Source organism: Triticum urartu, chromosome 7A (genome assembly GCF_056163025.1).
Source record: "Triticum urartu cultivar PI428250 chromosome 7A, HENAU_Tu73, whole genome shotgun sequence".
Classification (NCBI taxonomy): domain Eukaryota; kingdom Viridiplantae; phylum Streptophyta; class Magnoliopsida; order Poales; family Poaceae; genus Triticum; species Triticum urartu.
The window spans coordinates 6,442,423-6,462,911 of NC_141879.1; the positions used below are offsets into that span (position 1 = coordinate 6,442,423).

General features: G+C 45.5%; 1 pseudogene; it reads right to left on the reverse strand.

The window, feature by feature from the left end:
* Positions 1–20,489, reverse strand: part of LOC147956773 (uncharacterized) — a 215,713-nt pseudogene that overhangs the window by 133,218 nt on the left and 62,006 nt on the right.

A 20,489-nucleotide genomic window follows, 5' to 3' on the forward strand; every position in this document is an offset into this window, starting at 1 on the left:
TTTCTTCATTTCAATTAGTAAGAAGTGCAGTGCAAGTGCAAAGAGGGGAAAGAATGACAAAGAGAGAGAGAGCCCTCAACTTTAATTTATTTGTTTTGGTCTACTAATGATATGATCCATATCAGACTAGCAAGATAAGCCAGTATTAAGTATTAACTAGACGACATATGGAGAAGTGTATGTTTATATACGTACACTGCAGGTATTAATAAGATCAATCGATGCTGGTCTTTTATCTATACTGACAGAATATAACTGCCTCTAATTTCTACACTTGTCTCCTCTCTAAAAACAACCAAAGGAATTAGGTATATGGTATACAACAAGAAATGATTAATTCTATCTGATGAATACATTTTTCTATCGGTGTTTAGAGCTGTTCTCAGCAGAACCATCTCTATTTACAGGATACAACCATCTTTTACACTACTCAGGGGGGAACACATACATGATTATACAACTATCACAACAAAACCTATCTTCCAACAGCCAATTGCCTCGAATCGTCCATGATCATGTCTGAGTCGCAACGCTCGACGTCCTCGCCGAGGCGTCGGCACTTCTCAGCGATGAAAAGCTTGCCCTTGGGCACGGTTTCTCCATGGACCCATCGGGTGGCCCATCCACCAGGCGCACCTTGATCTCGTAAAGCTTTGGCCACAATTTTCTGGTCACTGTGAGCGGAGCCAAAGGAACTATTAATGTTTAATCACATGGCGATGTTGTTTGGGAACGTAGCAGAAATTCAAAATTTTCTATGCAACACCAAGATGAATCTATGGAGTAATCTAGCAACGAGGGAAGGAGAGTGCCTCTACATACCCTTGTAGATCGCTAAGCGGAAGCGTTCAAGTGAACAGGGTTGATGGAGTCGTACTCGCCGTGATCCAAATCACCGATGATCCTAGTGCCGAACGGACGGCACCTCCGCGTTTAACACACGTACGGTTGGGAGAGACGTCTCCTCCTTCTTGATCCAGCAAGGGAGGGAGGAGAAGTTGATGGAGATCCAGCAGCACGACGGCGTGGTGGTGGAAGTAGCGGGATCTCGGCAGGGCTTCGCCAAGCTTAGCGAGAGAGAGAGGTGTGACGGGCGGGAGAGGGAGGCGCCAGGGGCTTATGTGCGGCTGCCCTCCCACCCCTCCACTATTTATAAGTGGGGAGAGAGGGGCCGGCCCCCCCTAGATCCCATCTAGGGTTGGGGGCGGCGGCCAAGGGGGGGAGGAGTTCCTCCCAAGTCAAGTGGAGGCCCTCCCCCTTAGGGTTTCCCCTCTCCCATGCGCATGGGCCTTGGGGGGCTGGTGCCCCTGGCCCATTAAGGCTAGGGCGCCCCCTTACAGCCCATGCTGCTGTATTGGACGTGGTGGAACATTTTCCGGACCTCCGGAATCCTCCGGAACCTTCCGGAAGCTTCCCGTTACAATACCGGAAAAAACCGAACTTTTCCCGGAACCCGAACAACAACTTTCCATATATAAATCTTTACCTCCGGACCATTCCAGAACTCCTCGTGATGTCCGGGATATCATCCGGGACTCCGAACAACTTTCGGGTTACCGCATACTAATATCTCTACAACCTGAGCGTCACCGAACCTTAAGTGTGTAGACCCTACGGGTTCGGGAACCATGTAGACATGACCGAGACACCTCTCAGGCCAATAACCAACAGCGGGATCTAGATACCCATGTTGGCTCCCACATGTTCCACGATGATCTCATCGGATGAACCACGATGTCGAGGATTTAATCAATCCCTTATTCAATTCCCTTTGTCTAGCGGTATTGTACTTGCCCGAGATTCGATCGTCGGTATCCGATACCTTGTTCAATCTCGTTACCGGCAAGTCTCTTTACTCGTTCCGTAACACATCATCCCGTGATCAACTCCTTGGTCACATTGCGCATATGATGATGTCCTACCGAGTGGGCCCAGAGATACCTCTCCGTCACACGGAGTGACAAACCCCAGTCTCGATTCGTGCCAACCCAATAGACACTTTCGGAGATACCCGTAGTGTACCTTTATAGCCACCCAGTTACGTTGTGACGTTTGGCACACCCAAAGCATTCCTACGGTATCCGGGAGTTGCACAATCTCATGGTCTAAGGAAATGATACTTGACATTAGAAAAGCTTTAGCATACGAACTACACGATCTTTGTGCTAGGCTTAGGATTGGGTCTTGTCCATCACATGATTCTCCTAATGATGTGATCCCGTTATCAACGACATCCAATGTCCATGGTCAGGAAACCGTAACCATCTATTGATCAACGAGCTAGTCAACTAGAGGCTTACTAGGGACATGGTGTTGTCTATGTATCCACACATGTATCTGAGTTTCGTATCAATACAATTATAGCATGGATAATAAAACATTATCATGAACAAGGAAATATAATAGTAACCAATTTATTATTGCCTCTAGGGCATATTTCCAACAGTCTCCCACTTGCACTAGAGTCAATAATCTAGTTCACATCGCCATGTGATTAACATTCACAGGTCACATCGCCATGTGACCAACATCCAAAGAGTTTACTAGAGTCAATAATCTAGTTCACATCACTATGTGATTAACACTCAATGAGTTCTGGGTTTGATCATGTTGCTTGTGAGAGAGGTTGTAGTGTACGGGTCTGTCACATTCAGATCCGTATGTACTTTGGAAATCTCTACGCTATATTTGGAGCCATTTCAAATAACTGTTCTACTTGGAGCTATTCTAAATTGTTGCTCCGTTATACGTATCCGGTATCTCTACTCAGTGCTATCCGGATAGGTGTTAATCTTGCATCGACGTAACTCTTTACGTCGAACTCTTTATCGCCTCCATAACAGAGAAACATATCCTTATTCCTCTAAGGATAATTTTGACCGCTATCTGGTGATCTACTCCTAGATCACCTTTGTACCCTCTTGCCAGACATGTTGCAAGGCACACATCAGGTGCGGTACTCAGCATGGCATACCATATAGAGCCTATGACAAAAGCATAAGGGACAACCTTCGTCCTTCCTCTTTCTTCTGCCGTGGTCGAGCTTTAAGTCTTAACTTCATACCTTACAACTCAAGCAAGAACTCCTTCTTTGGCTGATCCATCTTGAACACCTTCAAGATCATGTCAAGGTATGTGCTCATTTGAAAGTACCATTAAGCATTTTTTGATCTATCCTTATAGATCTTGATGCTCAATGTTCAAGTAGCTTAATCCAGGTTTTCCATTGAAAAACACCTTTTGAAAGACCCTATATGCTTTCCAGAAATTCCACATCATTTCGGATCAACAATATGTCATCGACATATACTTATCAGAAATGTCGTAGTGCTCCCACTCACTTTATTGTAAATACAAGTTTCTAACAGACTCTGTATAAACCCATAAACTTTGATTACTCCATCAAAGTGTATATTCCGACTCCGAGAAGCTTGCTCTAGTCCATGGAAGGATCGCTGGAGCTAGCATACCTTTTAGCATCCTTAGGATAGACAAAACCTTTCTGATTGTATCACATACAACCTTTCCTTACGTAAACTCGTAAGGAAACTTGTTTTGACATCCATCTGCCAGATTTCATAAATGCAGCTTATGCTAACATGATTCCGACGGACTTAAGCATCGCTACGGGTGAGAAAATCTCATCGTAGTCAACTGCTTGAACTTGTGAAAAACTCTTCGCCACAAGTCGAGCTTCATAGACGGTGACATTACCGTCCACGTACGTCTTCTTCTTAAAATCCACATGTACCTAACAGCCTTACGACCATCAAGTAGTTCTTCCAAAGTCTACACTTTGTTTTCATACATGGATCCTCTCTCGGATTTTAAGGCCTCGAACCAATTTTCGGAATCCGGGCCCACCATCGCTTCTCCATAGCTCATAGGTTCATCGTTGTCCAACAACGTGACCTTTAAGACAGGGTTACCACTTAGAAGTTGTACACACCCTTGTCAACCTATGAGGTTCGATAGTAACTTGATCTGAAGCTCCATGATCATCATCATTAGCTTTCTCTTCAACTGAGGCAGGTGCCACAGAAACATTTTTCCTGTGCTGCGCTACTCTCTGGTTGAAGTAAAGGTTCAACAACCTTATCAAGTTCTATCTTCCTCCCACTCAATTCTTTCGAGAGAAACTTTTCCTCGAGAAAGGACCCGATTCGAGAAACAATCCCTATTGCTTTCGGATCTGAGACAGGAGGTATACCCAACTGTTTTGGGTGTCCTATGAAGATGCATTTATCCGCTTTGGGTTCGAGCTTATCAGCCTGAAACTTTTTCACATAAGCGTCGTAGCCCCAAACTTTTAAGAAATGACAGCTTAGGTTTCTCTAAAACATAGTTCATACGGTGTCATCTCATTGGAATTACGTGCTGCCCTATTTAAAGTGAATGTGGTTGTCTCTAATGCCTAACCCATAAACTATCGTGGTAATTCGATAAGAGACATCATGGTATGCATCATACCCAATAGGGTGCAGTTATGATGTTCGGACACACCATCACACTATGGTGTTCCAGGCTGTATCAGTTGTGAAACTACTTCCACAATGTCTTAATTCTGTGCCAAACTCGTAATTCAGATATTCATCTCTATGATCATATCATAGATATTTCATCCTCTTGTCACGACGATCTTTCAACTTCACCCTAAAATTACTTGAACCTTTCAATATTTCAGACTCGTGATTCATCAAGTAAATATACTTAGCGTCTACTCAAATCATCTGTGAAGTAAGAATATAACGATATCCACTCCATGCCTCAGCAGTCATTGGACTGCACACATCAAGATGTATTACTTCCAAAAAGTTGCTTTCTTGTTCCATCTTACTGACAACGAGGCCTTTCAGTCATCTTGCTCATGTGGCACAATTTGCATTTCTCAAGTGATTCAAAATCAAGTGAGTCCAAAGATCCATCAACATGGAGCTTTTTCATGCGTTTTATACCAATATGACTCAAATTGCAGTGCCACAAGTATGTGGTAATATCATTACTATCTTATATCTTTTGGCATGAACATTTGTATCACTACGATCGGGATTCAATAAACCATTCATTTTAGGTGCAAGACCATTGAAGGTATTATTCAAATAAACAGAGTAACCATTATTCTCCTTAAATGAATAACCCTATTGCGATGAACATAATCTAATCATGTCCATGCTCAACGCAAACACCAAATAACAATTATTTAGTTTTAACACCAATCCCGATGGTAGACGGAGCGTGCGATGTTTGATCACATTAACCATGGAAACTCTTCCAACACCTATCGTCATCTCACCTTTGGCCAGTCTCCGTTTATTCTGTAGCCTTTTATTTTGAGTTACTAACACTTAGCAACCGAACATGTATCTAATACCCTGCTGCTACTAGGAGTACTAGTAAAGTACACATTTAATATAATGTATGTCCAATGCATACTTCTGTCAACCTTGCCAGCCTTCTCATCTACCAAGTATCTAGGGTGGTTCCGCTTCAGTGACCGTTCCCCTTATTAAAGAAGCACTTAGTCTCGGGCTTGGGTTCAACTTTGGGTTTCTTTACTAGAACGGCAACTGATTTGTCGTTTCATGAAGTATCCCTTTCTTGCCCTTGCCCTTCTTGAAACTAGTGGTTTTACTAACCATCAACAATTGATGCTCCTATTTGATTTCTACTTTCGCGGTGTCGCGAATAGCACAAGGATCATATCTATCCCTGATATGTTATAGTTCATCACGAAGCTCCAGTAGCTTGGTGACAGTGACTTTGGAGAACCATCACTATCTCATCTGGAAGATTAACTCCCACTCGATTCAAGCGATTGTAGCACTCATACAATCTGAGCACATGCTCAACGATTGAGCTTTTCTCCTTAGTTTGCAGTCTTAGGAAACTAGTCAGAGGTCTCATACCTCTTGACGCGGGAACTATCCCGAAATCCCAATTTCAGTCCTTGGAACATCTCATATGTTCTACGATGTTTCAAAAATGTCTTTGGTGCCTCAATTCTAAACCATTTAGCATTACGCACTGAACTATCATGTAGTCATCAAAACGTGTATGTCAGATGTTCGCAACATCCACAACCTACGCTTGAGGTTCAGCTCACTGAGCGGTGCATTAAGGACATAATCCTTCTGCGCAGCAATGAGGACAATCCTCAGTTTACGGATCCAGTCCGCATAATTGCTACTATCAACTTTCAACTAAATTTTCTCTAGGAACGTATTTAAAACAGTAGAACTAAAGCATAAGCTACGACATAATTTGCAAAGTCCTTTTGACTATGTTCATGATAATTGAGTTCATCTGATTATTTCATGAACTCCCACTCAGATAGAGATCCCTCTAGTCATCTAAGTGATACATGATCCGAATCAACTAGGCCGTGTCCGATCATCATGTGAGACGGACTAGTCATCATCGGTGAACATCTCATGTTGATCGCATCTTCTATACGACTCATGTTCGACCTTTCGGTCCTCCGTGTTCCAAGGCCATGTCTGTACATGCTAGGCTCGTCAAGTCAACCTAAGTGTTTTGCATGTGTTCCGAGGCCATGTCTGTACATGCTAGGCTCGTCAACACCCGTTGTATTCGAACGTAAGAATCTATCACACCCGATCATCACGTGGTGCTTCGAAACGACGAATCTTCGCAACGGTGCACAGTTAGGGAGAACACTTTTCTTGAAATTTTAGTGAGGGATCATCTTATTTAAGCTACCATCGTTCTAAGCAAATAAGATGTAAAAACATGATAAACATCACATGCAATCAAATAGTGACATGATATGGCCATCATCACTTTGCTCCTTTTGATCTCCATCTTCGGGGCTCCATGATCATCATCGTCACCGGCATGACACCATGATCTCCATCATCGTGATCTCCATCATCGTGTCTTCATGAAGTTGTCTCGCCAACTATTACTTCTACTACTACAGCTAACGGTTCGAAATAAAGTAAAGTAATTACATGACGTTTATGTTGACACGCAGGTCATAAATAAATTAAGACAACTCCTATGGCTCCTGCCGGTTGTCATACTCATCGACATGCAAGTCGTGATTCGTATTACAAGAACATGATCATCTCATACATCACATATATCATTCATCACATCCTTTAGCCATATCACATCACAAAACACTTGTTGCAAAAACAAGTTAGACGTCCTCTAATTGTTGTTGCAAGTTTTTACGTGGCTGCTATAGGTTGCTAGCAAGAACATTTCTTACCTACGCCAAAACCACAAAGTGAATTGCCAATTTCTATTTACCCTTCATAAGGAACCTATTCATCAAATCCGGTCCGACTAAAGTGGGAGAGACAGACACCCGCCAGCCACCTTATGCAACTAGTGCATGTCAGTCGGTGGAACCGGTCTCACGTAAGCGTACGTGTAAGGTTGGTCCGGGCTGCTTCATCCCACAATGCCACCGAATCAAGATAAGACTAGTAACGGCAAGTAAATTGATAAAATTGACGCCCACAACTACTTTGTGTTCAACTCGTGCATAGAAACCACGCATAGACCTAGCTCATGATGCCACTGTTGGGGAACGTAGCAGAAATTCAAAATTTTCTACGCAACACCAAGATCAATCTATGGAGTAATCTAGCAACGAGGGAAGGAGAGTGCATCTACATACCCTTGTAGATCGCTAAGCGGAAGCGTTCAAGTGAACGGGGTTGATGGAGTCGTACTCGCCGTGATCCAAATAACCGATGATCCTAGTGCCGAACGGACGACACCTCGGCGTTTAACACACGTACGGTTGGGAGAGACGTCTCCTCCTTCTTGATCCAGCAAGGGGGGAGGAGAAGTTCATGGAGATCCAGCAGCACGACGGCGTGGTGGTGGAAGTAGCGGGATCTCGGCAGGGCTTCGCCAAGCTCAGCGAGAGAGAGAGGTGTCACGGGAGGGAGAGGGAGGCGCCAGGGGCTCAGGTGCGGCTGCCCTCCCACCCCTCCACTATTTATAAGTGGGGAGAGAGGGGCCGGCCCCCCCTAGATCCCATCTAGGGTTGGGGGCGGCGGCCAAGGGGGGGAGGAGTGCCTCCCAAGTCAAGTGGAGGCCCTCCCCCTTAGGGTTTCCCCTCTCCCATGCGCATGGGCCTTGGGGGGCTGGTGCCCCTGGCCCATTAAGTCTAGGGCGCCCCCTTACAGCCCATGCTGCTGTATTGGACGTGGTGGAACATTTTCCGGACCTCCGGAATCCTCCGGAACCTTCCGGAAGCTTCCCGTTACAATACCGGAAAAAACCGAACTTTTCCCGGAACCCGAACAACAACTTTCCATATATAAATCTTTACCTCCGGACCATTCCAGAACTCCTCGTGATGTCCGGGATATCATCCGGAACTCCGAACAACTTTCGGGTTACTGCATACTAATATCTCTACAACCTGAGCGTCACCGAACCTTAAGTGTGTAGACCCTACGGGTTCGGGAACCATGTAGATATGACCGAGACACCTCTCAGGCCAATAACCAACAGCTGGATCTAGATACCCATGTTGGCTCCCACATGTTCCATGATGATCTTATCGGATGAACCACGATGTCGAGGATTTAATCAATCCCGTATTCAATTCCCTTTGTCTAGCGGTATTGTACTTGCCCGAGATTCGATCGTCGGTATCCGATACCTTGTTCAATCTCGTTACCGGCAAGTCTCTTTACTCGTTCCATAACACATCATCCCGTGATCAACTCCTTGGTCACATTGCGCATATGATGATGTCCTACCGAGTGGGCCCAGAGATACCTCTCCGTCACACGGAGTGACAAACCCCAGTCTCGATTCGTGCCAACCCAATAGACACTTTTGGAGATACCCGTAGTGTACCTTTATAGCCACCTAGTTACGTTGTGACGTTTGTCACACCCAAAGCATTCCTACGGTATCCGGGAGTTGCACAATCTCATGGTCTAAGGAAATGATACTTGACATTAGAAAAGCTTTAGCATACGAACTACACGATCTTTGTGCTAGGCTTAGGATTGGGTCTTGTCCATCACATGATTCTCCTAATGATGTGATCCCCCTTATTAACGACATCCAATGTCCATGGTCAGGAAACCGTAACCATCTATTGATCAACGAGCTAGTCAACTAGAGGCTTACTAGGGACATGGTGTTGTCTATGTATCCACACATGTATCTGAGTTTCCTATCAATACAATTATAGCATGGATAATAAACGATTATCATGAACAAGGAAATATAATAATAACCAATTTATTATTGCCTCTAGGGCATATTTCCAACAGTCTCCCACTTGCACTAGAGTCAATAATCTAGTTCACATCGCCATGTGATTAACATTCACAGGTCACATCGCCATGTGACCAACGTCCAAAGAGTTTACTAGAGTCAATAATCTAGTTCACATCACTATGTGATTAACACTCAATGAGTTCTAGGTTTGATCATGTTGCTTGTGAGAGAGGTTGTAGTGTACGGGTCTGTCACATTCAGATCCGTATGTACTTTGGAAATCTCTACGCTATATTTGGAGCCATTTCAAATAACTGTTCTACTTGGAGCTATTCTAAATTATTGCTCCGTTATACGTATCCGGTATCTCTACTCAGTGCTATCCGGATAGGTGTTAATCTTGCATCGACGTAACTCTTTACGTCGAACTCTTTATCGCCTCCATAACAGAGAAACATATCCTTATTCCTCTAAGGATAATTTTGACCGCTATCTGGTGATCTACTCCTAGATCACCTTTGTACCCTCTTGCCAGACATGTTGCAAGGCACACATCAGGTGCGGTACTCAGCATGGCATACCGTATAGAGCCTATGACAAAAGCATAGGGGACGACCTTCGTCCTTCCTCTTTCTTCTGCCGTGGTCGAGCTTTAAGTCTTAACTTCATACCTTACAACTCAAGCAAGAACTCCTTCTTTGGCTGATCCATCTTGAACACCTTCAAGATCATGTCAAGGTATGTGCTCATTTGAAAGTACCATTAAGCATTTTTTGATCTATCCTTATAGATCTTGATGCTCAATGTTCAAGTAGCTTAATCCAGGTTTTCCATTGAAAAACACCTTTTGGAAGACCCTATATGCTTTCCAGAAATTCCACATCATTTCGGATCAACAATATGTCATCCACATATACTTATCAGAAATGTCGTAGTGCTCCCACTCACTTTATTGTAAATACAAGTTTCTAACAAACTCTGTATAAACCCATAAACTTTGATTACTCCATCAAAGTGTATATTCCGACTCCGAGATGCTTGCTCTAGTCCATGGAAGGATCGCTGGAGCTAGCATACCTTTTAGCATCCTTAGGATAGACAAAACCTTTCTGATTGTATCACATACAACCTTTCCTTACGTAAACTGGTAAGGAAACTTGTTTTTACATCCATCTGCCAGATTTCATAAATGCAGCTTATGCTAACATGATTCCGACGGACTTAAGCATCGCTACGGGTGAGAAAATCTCATCGTAGTCAACTACTTGAACTTGTGAAAAACTATTCGCCACAAGTCGAGCTTCATAGACGGTGACATTACCGTCCACGTACGTCTTCTTCTTAAAATCCACATGTACCTAACAGCCTTACGACCATCAAGTAGTTCTTCCAAAGTCTACACTTTGTTTTCATACATGGATCCTCTCTCGGATTTTATGGCCTCGAGCCAATTTTCGGAATCCAGGCCCACCATCGCTTCTCCATAGCTCATAGGTTCATTGTTGTCCAACAACGTGACCTTTAAGATAGGGTTACCACTTAGAAGTTGTACACACCCTTGTCAACCTATGAGGTTCGATAGTAACTTGATCTGAAGCTCCATGATCATCATCATTAGCTTTCTCTTCAACTGAGGCAGGTGCCACAGAAACATTTTTCCTGTGCTGCGCTACTCTCTGGTTGAAGTAAAGGTTCAACAACCTTATCAAGTTCTATCTTCCTCCCACTCAATTCTTTCGAGAGAAACTTTTCCTCGAGAAAGGACCCGATTCGAGAAACAATCCCTATTGCTTTCGGATCTGAGATAGGAGGTATACCCAACTGTTTTGGGTGTCCTATGAAGATGCATTTATCCGCTTTGGGTTCGAGCTTATCAGCCTGAAACTTTTTCACATAAGCGTCGTAGCCCCAAACTTTTAAGAAATGACAGCTTAGGTTTCTCTAAACCATAGTTCATACGGTGTCATCTCATCGGAATTACGTGGTGCCCTATTTAAAGTGAATGTGGTTGTCTCTAATGCCTAACCCATAAACTATCATGGTAATTCGATAAGAGACATCATGGTATGCATCATATCCAATAGGGTGCAGTTATGATGTTCGGACACACCATCACACTATGGTGTTCCAGGCTGTATCAGTTGTGAAACTACTTCCACAATGTCTTAATTCTGTGCCAAATTCATAATTCAGATATTCATCTCTATGATCATATCATAGATATTTCATCCTCTTGTCACGACGATCTTTCAACTTCACCCTGAAATTACTTGAACCTTTCAATATTTCAGACTCGTGATTCATCAAGTAAATATACTTAGCGTCTACTCAAATCATCTGTGAAGTAAGAATATAACGATATCCACTCCATGCCTCAGCACTCATTGGATTGCACACATCAAGATGTATTACTTCCAACAAGTTGCTTTCTTGTTCCATCTTACTAAAAACGAGGCCTTTCAGTCATCTTGCTCATGTGGCACAATTTGCATGTCTCAAGTGATTCAAAATCAAGTGAGTCCAAAGATCCATCAACATGGAGCTTTTTCATGCGTTTTATACCAATATGACTCAAATTGCAGTGCCACAAGTATGTGGTAATATCATTACTATCTTATATCTTTTGGCATGAACATGTGTATCACTACGATCGGGATTCAATAAACCATTCATTTTAGGTGCAAGACCATTGAAGGTATTATTCAAATAAACAGAGTAACCATTATTCTCCTTAAATGAATAACCCTATTGCGATGAACATAATCTAATCATGTCCATGCTCAACGCAAACACCAAATAACAATTATTTAGTTTTAACACCAATCCCGATGGTAGACGGAGCGTGCGATGTTTGATCACATTAACCTTGGAAACTCTTCCAACACCTATCGTCATCTCACCTTTGGCCAGTCTCCGTTTATTCTGTAGCCTTTTATTTTGAGTTACTAACACTTAGCAACCGAACATGTATCTAATACCCTGCTGCTACTAGGAGTACTAGTAAAGTACACATTTAATATAATGTATGTCCAATACATACTTCTGTCAACCTTGCCAGCCTTCTCATCTACCAAGTATCTAGGGTGGTTCCGCTTCAGTGACCGTTCCCCTTATTACAGAAGCACTTAGTCTCGGGCTTGGTTTCAACTTTGGGTTTCTTTACTAGAACGGCAACTGATTTGTCGTTTCATGAAGTATCCCTTTCTTGCCCTTGCCCTTCTTGAAACTAGTGGTTTTACTAACCATCAACAATTGATGCTCCTATTTGATTTCTACTTTCGCGGTGTCGCGAATAGCTCAAGGATCATATCTATCCCTGATATGTTATAGTTCATCATGAAGCTCCAGTAGCTTGGTGACAGTGACTTTGGAGAACCATCACTATCTCATCTGGAAGATTAACTCCCACTCGATTCAAGCGATTGTAGCACTCATACAATCTGAGCACATGCTCAACGATTGAGCTTTTCTCCTTAGTTTGCAGGCTTAGGAAACTTGTCAGAGGTCTCATACCTCTTGACGCGGGCACTATCCTGAAATCCCAATTTCAGTCCTTGGAACATCTCATATGTTCTGCGATGTTTCAAAAATGTCCTTGGTGCCTCAATTCTAAACCATTTAGCATTACGCACTGAACTATCATGTAGTCATCAAAACGTGTATGTCAGATGTTCGCAACATCCACAACCAACGCTTGAGGTTCTGTTGGGTGGTGGGTGCGACATATGCCAATGGGTGGCTTATCTGTGTGGGAACCAGTAAAACATCGCCGGTGCCTGGAAGCGGGATGAGGCGAAGACATGCACGCCGGCGGATCTTACCCAGCTTCGGGGCTCTCCGAGGAGATAACACCCCTACTGCTGCTCTGCGGGGTCTCCGCATGCTCACTAGATGAATCGAGTTGTTACACGACGCTCCTTGAGCTGTTTGGGGGGAGGAGGAAGAAAGGGCACGGCTAGCCTGCTTCTTCTCCTTGTATGGTGTCTAAAACTAGCAGGGGGTCGAACCCTTTGCATGGGTGCCCCGGGGGGGTTTATATAGGCCTACCCCCCGGGGGTACAATGGTAATCCGGCTGGGCGCGGGGCCCAGCCGTCTGTGACTGCGCTTGCCGGCTTCTGCGCCGACTGCTGGGGCCCGCCGGCTGGTGGGTCCCGCCGGCTGCCAACTCCTTGGTTACTGTGGCTTCATCTTGCTGACGTGAGCTTCAACGTGGTAAGCGTGGTTACAGTGCCGCCGCCTGCCGGGCGGTCGCTGTAGCCTTACCGCGTCTTGTCTCCTTAATGGGGCGTCTTCTTCGAGGGAGGCGGCAAGCCGACTGCGGGGGACCGGCTCCGTCTCGAGCCGGCTGGTTGGAGGCAGGGCTGCCTTCGGCCGTCTCTCCGCGTGAAGGGGCCCACCGCCAGTGGGCCGTGCTGGCGGCCCGTCGTGGATGACGCCAGGGTCAACGTGGCTACAGTGCTGCGCCGGATGGGTCATTCTTACCTCGTACGGCGCACTGTGCCAAGCGTGCCCCGGGATTCGGGGGTGGCAGGCTCTCCTGTAGCCACGCCCCGTCGCACCGCCGTTAGGTGGGTGCAAACTTTGTGGGTACGGCGTTGACTGCTTTATGACGAGCCGGCTCGAAGGAGTCGGCCTTCTCACAGCCGGCTTCTTGGAGTCGGCCCTTTCATGAGGGCCAAAGGCGGACCGCCTTCCGAAAGCCGGCCTTGATCGCAGCCGGCTAGTGGAAGGCGGCCCCAGGTCTTGGGTTCTCGAGAACTGGGCAGGCTCGTAATTTTTTGCAGAAGTGCCAGGGGAAGCCGGCTAGGCTACCCATGGCTATTTACTCCGACAGGTTCAGTTCACTGAGCGGTGCGTTAAGGACATAATCCTTCTGCGCAGCAATGAGGACAATCCTCAGTTTACGGATCCAGACCGCATAATTGCTACTATCAACTTTCAACTAAATTTTCTCTAGGAACGTATTTAAAACAGTAGAACTAAAGCATAAGCTACGACATAATTTGCAATGCCCTTTTGACTATGTTCATGATAATTGAGTTCATCTGATTATTTCATGAACTCCCACTCAGATAGACATCCCTCTCGTCAGCTTTGTGATACATGATCCGAATCAACTAGGCCGTGTCCGATCATCACGTGAGACGGACTAGTCATCATCGGTGAACATCTCATGTTGATCGCATCTTCTATACGACTCATGTTCGACATTTCGGTCCTCCGTGTTCCGAGGCCATGTCTATACATGCTAGGCTCCTCAAGTCAACCTAAGTGTTTTGCATGTGTTCCGAGGCCATGTCTATACATGCTAGGCTTGTCAACACCCGTTGTATTCGAACATAAGAATCTATCACACCCGATCATCACGTGGTGCTTCGAAATGACGAACCTTCGCAACGGTGCACAGTTAGGGAGAACACTTTTCTTGAAATTTTAGTGAGGGATCATCTTATTTAAGCTACCGTCGTTCTAAGCAAATAAGATGTAAAAACATGATAAACATCACATGCAATCAAATAGTGACATGATATGGCCATCATCACTTTGCTCCTTTTGATCTCCATCTTCGGGGCTCCATGATCATCATCGTCACCGGCATGACACCATGATCTCCATCATCATGATCTCCATCATCGTGTCTTCATGAAGTTGTCTCGCCAACTATTACTTCTACTACTACAGCTAACAGTTCGCAATAAAGTAAAGTAATTACATGATGTTTATGTTGACACGCAGGTCATAAATAAATTAAGACAACTCCTATGGCTCCTGCCGGTTGTCATACTCATCGACATGCAAGTCGTGATTCCTATTACAAGAACATGATCATCTCATACATCACATATATCATTCATCACATCCTTTGGCCATATCACATCACAAAACACTTGCTGCAAAAACAAGTTAGATGTCCTCTAATTGTTTTTGCAAGTTTTTACGTGGCTGCTATAGGTTGCTAGCAAGAACGTTTCTTACCTACGCCAAAACCACAACGTGAATTGCCAATTTCTATTTACCCTTCATAAGGACCCTGTTCATCGAATCCGATCCGAATAAAGTGGGAGAGACAGACACCTGCCAGCCACCTTATGCAACTAGTGCATGTCAGTCAGTGGAACTGGTCTCACGTAAGCGTATGTGTAAGGTTGGTCCGGGCCGCTTCATCCCACAATGCCGCCGAATCAAGATAAGACTAGTAACGGCAAGTAAATTGACAAAATCGACGCTCACAACTACTTTGTGTTTTACTCGTGCATAGAAACTACGCATATACCTAGCTCATGATGCCACTGTTGGGGAACGTAGCAGAAATTCAAAATTTTCTACGCAACACCAAGATCAATCTATGGAGTAATCTGGCAACGAGGGAAGGAGAGTGCATCTACATACCCTTGTAGATCGCTAAGAGGAAGCGTTCAAGTGAACGGGGTTGATGGAGTCGTACTCGCCATGATCCAAATCACCGATGATCCTAGTGCCGAACGGACGGCACCTCCGCGTTTAACACAAGTACGGTTGGGAGAGACGTCTCCTCCTTCTTGATCCCGCAAGGGGGGGAGGAGAAGTTGATGGAGATCCAGCAGCACGACGGCGTGGTGGTGGGAGTAGCGGGATCTCGGCAGGGCTTCGCCAAGCTCAGCGAGAGAGAGAGGTGTCACGGGAGGGAGAGGGAGGCGCCAGGGGCTCAGGTGCGGCTGCCCTCCCACCCCTCCACTATTTATAAGTGGGGAGAGAGGGGGACGGCCCCCCCTAGATCCCATCTAGGGTTGGGGGCGGCGGCCAAGGGGGGGGAGGAGTGCCTCCCAAGTCAAGTGGAGGCCCTCCCCCTTAGGGTTTCCCCTCTCCCATGCGCATGGGCCTTGGGGGGCTGGTGCCCCTGGCCCATTAAGTCTAGGGCGCCCCCTTACAGCCCATGCTGCTGTATTGGACGTGGTGGAACTTTTCCCGGAACCCGAACAACAACTTTTGGGACCATTCCGGTATCCATATATAAATCTTTACCTCCGGACCATTCCGGAACTCCTCGTGATGTCCGGGATATCATCCGGGACTCCGAACAACTTTCGGGTTACTGCATACTAATATCTCTACAACCTGAGCGTCACCGAACCTTAAGTGTGTAGACCCTACGGGTTCGGGAACCATGTAGACATGACCGAGACACCTCTCAGGCCAATAACCAACAGCTGGATCTCGATACCCATGTTGGCTCCCACATGTTCCATGATGATCTCATCGGATGAACCACGATGTCGAGGATTTAATCAATCCCGTATTCAATTACCTTTGTCTAGCGGTATTGTACTTGCCCGAGATTCGATCGTCGGTATCCGATACCTTGTTCAATCTCGTTACCGGCAAGTCTCTTTACTCGTTCCGTAACACATCATCCCATGATCAACTCCTTGGTCACATTGCGCATATGATGATGTCCTACCGAGTGTGCCCAGAGATACCTCTCCGTCACACGGAGTGACAAATCCCAGTCTCGATTCGTGCCAACCCAACAGACACTATCGGAGATACCCGTAGTGTACCTTTATAGCCACCCAGTTACGTTGTGACGTTTGGCACACCCAAAGCATTCCTACAGTATCCGGGAGTTGCACAATCTCATGGTCTAAGGAAATGATACTTGACATTAGAAAAGCTTTAGCATACGAACTACACGATCTTTGTGCTAGGCCTAGGATTGGGTCTTGTCCATCACATGATTCTCCTAATGATGTGATCCCCTTATCAACGACATCCAATGTCCATGGTCAGGAAACCGTAACCATCTATTGATCAACGAGCTAGTCAACTAGAGGCTTACTAGGGACATGGTGTTGTCTATGTATCCACACATGTATCTGAGTTTCCTATCAATACAATTATAGCATGGATAATAAACGATTATCATGAACAAGGAAATATAATAATAACCAATTTATTATTGCCTCTAGGGCATATTTCCAAAAGATGTGAACTAGATTATTGACTCTAGTGCAAGTGGGAGACTAAAGGAAATATGCCCTAGAGGCAATAATAAAGTTGTTATTTTATATTTCCTTATATCATGATAAATGTTTATTATTCATGCTAGAATTGTATTAACCGGAAACTTGATACATGTGTGAATACATAGACAAAACACCGTGTCCCTAGTAAGCCTCTACTAGACTAGCTCGTTAATCAAAGATGGTTAAGTTTCCTAACCATAAGACATGTGTTGTCCTTTGATGAATGAGATCACATCATTAGGAGAATGATGTGATGGACAAGATCCATCCGTTAGCTTAGCATGTTGATCGTTCAGTTTTATTGCTATTGCTTTCTTCATGTCAAATACATATTCCATTGACTATGAGATTATGCAACTCCCGGATACTGGAGGAATACCTTGTGTGCTATCAAATGTCACAACGTAACTGGGTGATTATAAAAATGGTCTACAGGTATCTCTGAAGGTGTTTGTTGGGTTGGCATAGATCGAGATTAGGATTTGTCACTCCGAGTATCAGAGAGGTATCTCTGGGCCCTCTCGGTAATGCACATCATAATAAGCCTTGCAAGCAATGTGACTAATGAGTTAGTTGCGGGATGATGCATTACGAAACGAGTAAAGAGACTTGCCGGTAACGAGATTGAACTAGGTATGAGGATACCGACGATCGAATCTCGGACAAGTAACATACCGATGACAAAGGGAATAACGTATGTTGTCATAACGGTTCGACCGATAAAGATCTTCGTAGAATATGTGGGAGCCAATATGAGCATCCAGGTTCCGCTATTGGTTATTGACCGAAGAGGTGTCTCGGTCATGTCTACATAGTTCTCGAACCCGTAGGGTCCGCACGCTTAACGTTCGATGACGATTTGTATTGTGAGTTATGTGTTTTGGTGACCGAAGATTGTTCGGAGTCCCGGATGAGATCACGGACATGACGAGGAGTCTCGAAATGGTCGAGAGGTAAAGATTGATATATTGGACGATAGTATTCGGACACCGCAATGGTTCCAGAATGTTTCGGATGTTTATCGGAGTACCGGGAGGTTACCGGAACCCCCGGGAGAAGTAATGGGCCACTTGGGCCATAGGGGAGAGGCAAGGCAGCCCGCAAGGAGGTGCCCCCCCCCCCCCACATGGGGAGTCCGAATTGGACCAGGGGAGGGGGCACGACCCCCTTTCCTTCTCCCTCTCCCTCTCCTTTCCCCTTTCCCCCTCCGATAAAAGGAAGGGAGGGGCGAATAGGACTTGGAGTCCTAGCTAGTAGGACTCCTCCCCACTATGGGGAGCACCTAGGCCGACCTCCTCCCCTCTCCTCCTTTATATACGGGGGCGAGGGGCACCTCTAAGCACATCAATTGTTTCTTAGCCGTGTGCAGAGCCCCCCTCCACCGTTTACTCCTCCGGTCATATTGTCGTAGTGCTTAGGCGAAGCCCTGTGCGGATCACTTCACCATCACCACTCCTACAATCACGAAACTCTCCGTCAACACTTTGCTGCATCAAGAGTTCGAGGGACGTCATCGAGCTGAACGTGTGCAGAACTCAGAGGTGCCGTAGGTTCGGTGCTTGATCGGTTGGATCGAGAAGACGTTCGACTACATCAACCGTGTTAAGCTAACGCTTCCACTTTCGGTCTACGAGGGTACGTGGACACACTCTCCCCCTCTCGTTGCTATGCATCTCCTAAATAGATCTTGCGTGATTGTAGGAATTTTTTTGAAATTGCATGCTACGTTCCCCAACAATATATGCCCATGAGGCTCAAGCAATAAACAATCAATTCTGTTGTAGAGTGAAAGTAAAGAGATAAGGGAAGAGTCCAAATGATTCACTAGTTTTATGGCAATGTGGGAGACCCACTTATATAAATGGTGAAAGGGTGTGTTGGGGAAACATCTTTTCCCCAACAGACACCTCCTGGGAGGCATCCCTCCCATACAATTGATCTCATGTTTTATTTCTCAACAAATTCCACCAATTTCCTCTCAATTTCTTCTACAGTTTACAATAAAATTATAATTGATAATTTGTTGTGGGAAAAGATAACGCCCACACGTGTGGGCGTTTGCATCTTGCCACACGCATGGATCAACGTCCGTTTGTGTTTGGACGAATATTGGCATGTTCTGCCAGATTTTTATGCCACGTAGGACTCGGATGGTGTGTGGGCATTCATCCGGTCGCCCACACGTCCGTTTCACCACGCGGGGGGGGGGGGGGGGGCTGGTGTGTGGGCGTTTAGCAGTTCACCCACACGCCAGTTTTCACGCACGCAGAGGGGCCAGTGTGTGGGCGTCTATCAGTTCGCCCACATGCCTGTCTCCACTCCCACACCCAAAGCTGTCAGTTGCCATGTGTTTTCCAGGGTACATGGCAACTGCCCCACTGTGCTTGTAAGCAGATGACAACTCTCTCTTTTACCCGAACATGTTATTTTGCCATGTCTTTTTGTAGTGTTACATGGCAACTGCCTAGTGTTAGCAGGTGGCAACTCCTAAAGTTTTCAAATCATGGCAACTGTAGTAGACCAGACCATATATGGCAACAACTGCAGTTGTCCAAAAATGGCATCTGGCACTTGACCTGAGATGGCAACTGCAGTTGAGCAACCATGACAACTGTAGTTGTCAGACATGGCAATTGTAGTTCAGCAACATGACAACCGCAGGTAAACAAACATGGAAGAGGGTCTGGACCATGGCAACTGCGGGGACGCGTGGTGACTTTCATGCGGGGCGTGCAGGACCGTGAGGTAGGAGAACGGACGTACGGGCATGTGGGCGTTATCTATTTTGCCCACATGTAGGCGTGTGAGAGGAACCGCGAGGCAAAAGACCGAGCATGTGTGCATTACTTGTTTTGCCCACACGTAGACATGTCGACTGGTTCTCTTAGATACCACACGAAATGTGTGGCCAGACCCCTTAACGCCCACACGTGTGGGCATTATCGGGACCCTTTGTTGTAGTAGGGAGATGATTTGACATACAGATATTCGCTGCTTGAAATCCGACATCCAAACTAACGAAATCACTAGTTGAGGAGTACTTGTTACAAAGATCACTCCCACCTTCCCAGGTTGCGACAAGTGGCATGCTGCATGTGCGCCACTTGTCACAACCTAGGAGTTTACCCTTTTTTCGTAGATTCGTTTATTCAAAAAAAAATTATCTCTTAAACCGTGCGTCCAAATCTCGAATCGTTTTCACCGTTGGATTCCTCGCGTCGAGATCTTCAAAACTAGATCCCATGTTGATAGGTTTTGACAAACTT